At 39.5% G+C, this 6,428-nt stretch overlaps 1 long non-coding RNA gene across 1 annotated transcript; it reads left to right on the top strand.

Moving 5' to 3' along the window:
• The first annotated feature begins 561 nt into the window (after positions 1–561).
• LOC141648298 (uncharacterized) lies at positions 562–2,561 on the top strand. The gene is made up of 2 exons (XR_012545986.1): positions 562–636; positions 2,327–2,561. It is a non-coding gene; the product is annotated as an uncharacterized LOC141648298 (long non-coding RNA).
• Positions 2,562–6,428: the final 3,867 nt, after the last annotated feature.

The following is a 6,428-nucleotide window of genomic DNA, read 5'->3' as shown; positions in this document are numbered from 1 at the left end:
TCTATTTTGACAATTATAATTTAATTAACCGTTCTATTGTCTTAATTAGATTTTAAAGTATTTAATTTCATTATTAAACATTATTTGTATAAATATTATATTTTTAAAGCTTAAGTTATATAAAATAAATATTTTGGTCGGATAATAATGATAATAATAATAATAATATTTCCCGTCTTGAGTTATAGTGGGCTTGAGACGAAAATTCTAGTGGAAACCGACTCAATTTGAGTTGTTGGGCTTTTTATAACTTATGGGCTTTTCCCTTCTCTTTTCCCTTCACAAAACCCCCAACTAAACCCTCACAACTCCATCTCCCTCACTCCTAAATTCTGAAATTTTCCAACAAACACTCCACCATTGTTAAACCCTTTGCTCTCAACCCTAAAATCACCATAACTCACTCAACTCTTCACCAATCTCGTTCCTTTTCGCGCCATTCTCTTCCTTTTCTCATTTCCCTTCTTTCTAAGTAAGAAAGTCACCATCTTTTCCTCTATTTCGAAATTCTCATCTTACAAGGATGTGGGTTCTTGACTTAATACCTTTATTTTTGTGTTTAGGGGAGAACTTGGACAACCCGGAGGAGGATAGCTACATCATTGACGAGTCTTTAGAAGATTGAAGTGCAAAAAGGTAACGGTGATGGGTTACTCGACTTTTATGTTAGAATTGTGTGGTTTTATGTAGTTATAATCTCATATGAATGTTAAAAGTTGTATCTTTCATGATTGGTGCTAATTTGGATGTTGAATATCATGCTTGTTTGCAATTCTCACATGTTTGGATGAAAATCTCATGCTACATCTCTTGAATCCGAAATTACCCATTCACATGCTCAAATATGTTGTTTTTCCGAGTTAGAATCATGCTAGGATACGTAAACAATTGATGGGAAACGATTTGTGTTGGTTTCAAATGGTTTGGAAGTGTTTTGCATGGAATCCGCGTGTTTGTAGTCCCAGTAGGGTGGCCGGGGCTCTTGACCATTTGGGAGATCCCCGTAAATTTTGAGCACATTTTAGAAAGCTCTGTAGTCCCAGTAGGGTGACCGGCAGCCCTCTTGACCATTGGGAGTACACTCAAGGTTTTAGGTGATTTTGAGTTTTGGGCGTATTCCCAGGGTGACCGTGCAATGGCCCACTCTTGACCACTGGGAGCGCATCAAGGTTTTATGTGTTTTTGAAATTTGGCCGTATTCCCAGTAGGGTGACCGGCAATGGTCTCTTGACCGGCGGGAGTGCACTGTAAAGTTTTATTTAAATTTTGACTTTGGCATGTTGTCCCAAATAGGTGGCTTGGCGGCATTCCCCTCCTGGGAGTCCCCTGTATGCTCCTTTTCACTTGTAACTCCCTATGATCAATGGTTTATGCATGTAACTTCTTCCTTATTGGTATTTGGTTAATATAAGACTTATTGACGTTATGTTCATGCAAACTATTGTTACTCGTACTTGTGACCGGAGCGTGACAGTTTACATTGTGTGACTACTCGACATTCCTTATTTATTTGCCCTCGGACATTGGGTCACGATTAGGTGCCATTGTTTCCGAGTTGGGCTATTGTTCCTTCCGCCTCTTCGGTTCGTGGGTCACGGTTAGGTGACAAAGTTCCGATTTGGGGTTACTCGACCTTGGGGCACGGCTAGGTGTCATGGATCGAGTCTTGGATACGATTTGGGATTGTATGTCGAATCGGGTGTCGTCCATCCCGAGAGTCTGGCCAGATTTAGACTAGGACCGTATATGAGCGTCGTCCTACCAGGAGGTTGGAGTCTAGGGGTTTGTCTTGTTTTGAGTCAATCCTTTGTAAATGTATTTGCTTGTTACGGTCCTTGGCGTGTTCTTATGCATGAGAGTGCACGTCTTCTATGATTGTTTGTGAGAGTCTTGGTCCTATCGGATACTAGTGGTGAGATGCAAGCCCCTAGTTGCGATATGATCGCCGGGATTGATGTTCCCATCCGTTCTTATGGTGAGATGCAAGCCATAAGTATGAATGTGACATTAGTAGCCACGTCCCGTGCTATGTTTGTTAAGAGGTTTTTAAGTAATGGCTATTGGTTTCCATCCATGCATTTTCTATTCAATTGATCCGTCACTTACCTTCTTCATATGATTTCAATTGCCTATCTCATTATGTATGCAATATGCTTATCTCATTATGATTATCGTTTATATCCCCTTGTTCATTATTATTCAAGCATGATGTATGATCAATATGTTTCAATAAGTTCTTGCTTACGTGTATTTTGACATATTGTGGCTGGGAGAACCACGAGTTACTCCCCACCGACGTGTGCGTTCATGTTTACATGAATGACAGGTTTGTGATGCAGATTATGGGGAAGACGTGTGAGCTAGCGAGAACGTTGACCCTTGGAACTTAGTTATAGTTTGCTTAGACTCACCTATCGTTAGACTTGTGTTTATTCGTGGGATATCTTTTCCCCAACGTACTTGTTTTAAATTGTAAAACTTAATTATCTTTCTTTTCATTTTGTTTGATCACTTATGGTGGATTTCGCACTTTAAACTTTTAAAGGTTTTAAAAATCTCGTAATTTCCGCTTTAAATTTGATGCCCTATCGAGGGGTGTCACACCACCACCACTACAGACCACCACCGTCCCCCCACCGTACACAGCACCACCACACACGACATACTGACCACGCCCTAACCATACGACACCTGCAACACCAGGGGCGGATCCAGCCCATTGGCTATATGGGCTGGAGCCCAACCTGTTTTGTGAGAAAAAAATACTTATATGCAAATAGTGTGATAATAGCCATAATTAAACCCTTGGCTCAGTGGTAAGGTGTTATGAATATCACTCAAGGGGTAGGGGGTTCGAACCCAGGGGAGGTCAAAATTTTTTTTAATCATTTTATGTTGTAATTTTTATTTTCTCTTGATTTTATACTCTATAAACCCATAGTTTCTATAATATTTTTTTTAGGTCAACATAGTTTCTATAATATACGAATTCTTTTTGTGTACTTTTATTGTCTGACATGACTTTTTATTACTCTCTTTTGTTTATGAAACTCCCATTATCCAAAAATTGCGTCGAGACTTATAACTTTAAGAATTTATCGATAGAATGAATAATAAGAATAGTTATATGTAAGCTTAATTAGCACATAAGTACTTCGGTGATATCAACCATAAGTTGTCAAAAATTATAATTTAAAATTATTGGCTCGAATATGACAAACACATGAAGCATAATACTATATAATAATAAGGGTTAAAGAGAGTATATAATTATTAATTTTAAGCCTCTTTAAATAGCGTCTCGAAATAATTTTTTTTTTTAGTAAGCAAAATTTTTTAGCCCACCGAACATTTCATTCCTGGATCCGCCCCTGTGCAACACTCATACCAACCCGTGAAAACCAACCCAACCCGACACCACCCTCTACACCAAACCACACCACCTCTGGCCACCACCGTCATCACCAATGACCAACGGTGGTTCCAGAGGTGGTCCTTATCCTTCCTGACTCATCCGCAACACCACAATAACCACCAAAAGCCGACAGCAACAACAACAAGCAATCACCCCTGTATTCGCGTTTTTTCGGCAAAACACCACACGAACCACCAACGCCGACCACCACGACTCCACAAAGGTGGTCGCCTCACGGCCTAGGTCGCAACCCACCCAAGCCCAGGTCAATTCAGGTCCGTTTATGGGTCCAACTTTGGTCGAAGTCCACTGCTGCCCTGTTTTAAACCTGCCTACACAGCCCTCGAAAACCCTTCTGCCACCGCCACCCTACGCATTCCCTGACATCACCACTATACCCAATCCAACCCTTGCAATCCCACGTACCACTTCCTAAAGTTTGGTCTGATTCCGTCAAGGTTTGGGTCAGTTTCTAAGCATCTTAAGATCGGTTATTCATTCAGCTTAATAATTAAAATAAAAACGAGGTTAGAAGTTGTTACCTTAATTAATTAACACTTGCTAATTCCGTCACCAATACTTTATTAATCTCCCTCTCTCGCTGATGCGTGTCATTTATATGATGTTTTACATCTCTTTTCACACGCATTTCAGAGCTCATTTGTGTACTATTTGCTGCTTTTCTCCCTATTTCCGTCTACTTCCGTATTTTGTACTTTATTGCAGAAATGTGAAGAATTCGACGGGAAATCAAGCCAAATCCGCCCCCGAGTAATCTGCATTGCAAATGACGTCAAGGAATTGCTTAAGGAACGAGCTTGGTGCGCGATCCAAGGCCCAAAAGACGAGTCCACGAGTTTAGAGAAGTCAAGTAGCAGCTCAGTCAGTCGATCGACCATCATTCTCAGTCGATCGACTAACTATCGGGATCCAGAAGCTACTGTTGCTGAGGAGCAGTCGATCGACCAGTCTGAGTAGTCGATCGACCAGATTTCGATTCCAGACGGGAATTAAAAGATTGAGAAACTTGAAGCCCGTGAAGTTTAGGTTTAGGAAATAATTGTTGCGCTTATTTGCTATATAACGTAACACAACTTTCAGTTTTAATCATCAAGTCTTTTATTCATAAAGTTTTCATCTAAGTTTCTATCACAATACAGTACTTTTAATTCTAGCCTATTTCGAGTTAGGGTTTTGGGTTATCGACTTTAACATTGGATTTCTCCCTTTGCTCTTAGTCTTTCCTCTTTAATCTTGGTAATTCATTCTGCCCTAATTTCAGTTTTATTGTTTTACTTCCATTGTTAGTATAGAATTGATAGTTAGTGTCCCTAAAGCCAATTATCGTTTCATCATCGTTGTTATTTATTTTAAGTATGAATTCCATAATTGTCATGAGTTTTATTGTTGTTTTTACCCTCACCATGAGTAGCTAAATAGTTAGTGCTAGGATGTAGGCGATTTATGGCTAGGCGGCATTAGATTGAACACGGATCGAATTTGAACCAGCGTGTCGATCGATCGATCGACATTGTTGGTCGATCGACTGACCTTGTAAGGTTATCCTTCGTTTTAATTGTTTTTAAACTTGTATTTAACAAATCGAATGCATGCGACCAGTTAGATACCTATTTTGTGACCGACCCATTAGACCGAAAGGTAGGGTAGGTTATTTGACCGTCAATTAATTCGACTAAACTGTGCTAAGATCGAAAGCTAGGTATAGTTTAGACCGTTAGTCGCTTTTCAGGACGAAAGTTAGTATTAGTGACATTAGGGACCTTTAGCGAGATCGAGAGATGCTATTTGTTAGGAGTGGACCGAGAGGACCTCTTATTTCCCGCCTTACCTGTGTTTGATTCGGACCGACTTAGTTTGCTGCCGCCAAAGCTATAATGACCCGACCATCCTAGTACCCTTCTTTTATCTGTTTAATTCGTATTTTTAGTTTATTTTCCTTTTATTGCTCTTAGTATAGACCAATTCAAACCAATCCCCATTTTAGTTACCTCAGACTGAACATTAATCAATTAAAGTTTACAACTGCCTCCTTGCGGATCGACCCTGTTACCACTAGCCTAGGTTAGTCTTAATAGGAGATTATAAATATTATCTTTGGTACTCACAACGACGGGTATCAAATTTTGGCGCCGTTGCCGGGGAGGCAATAGTCCTAATTTTAGTTATTTTAATTTTCAGTCTTTCTTAGTTTAAGGAACATCCGTTCCTTAAACTGTTCTTATATTTTGTTGTAGTTTCCTCTTATGCGCAGGTCTCAGGGTGGTCCATTACTGCCATTTGATCCAGAGATTGAAAGATCTTTGCACGTAAAGAGGAGATTATTTCAAGAACGACAGCTGGAAGAGCCTAGTTCTCATTCTAGCTTTTACGAGAACGAGCTATTCGAGGGAAATCCGCCATCTTCACCCGTTTCTACATCTTCAGCCGAGACAGTTACTTCTCCAGAAATTTCAGTCATGGCCGAGGAAGCGAGTATAGCTAGTTTTTCTGAGCCGACAGTGTTGGGGTTGGTGTCCTTAACAGTTAGTGCAAGGACTTATAAATCTCTAAAAGGATCAAAGGGCATACTTTTGGTATTATTATCAGTTGATCCACGTTTATCAGTAACGGTTGGCTTGCTAGATAAGTTTGACGTTATTGTCATACAGATGGCGGTGATCAACTGGTCCCTAAAAGTCACACCTATAGGATACGTTTGAGAGATGTGACGGTATGAAAATACAGTCATGTAGATGCCAAATTTGACTAACCAGTTAGTCCGAGTTATTTGACTAGTAATTAGTTAAAATGTGATGTTGAGATATTATATTTAATACGGATTAAATATAATGAGCTAAGGCGAATTAAACAGTTAATTCGTAAATTAAATATAAACGATTATATTTAATTAATGTATATTGAGTAAATTATACAATATCGTCTTTGTCGGACGTGTATTAATACTTCAACTAACCCGTGTTGTTAGTTGATGTTTTAATAGCCGATAACCGAT

The sequence above is a fragment of the Silene latifolia genome, chromosome 3 (genome assembly GCF_048544455.1).
Source record: "Silene latifolia isolate original U9 population chromosome 3, ASM4854445v1, whole genome shotgun sequence".
NCBI classification, from domain to species: domain Eukaryota; kingdom Viridiplantae; phylum Streptophyta; class Magnoliopsida; order Caryophyllales; family Caryophyllaceae; genus Silene; species Silene latifolia.
Note: the sequence above shows the minus strand (reverse complement) of the source record. Positions and strands in the feature narration are given on the sequence as shown.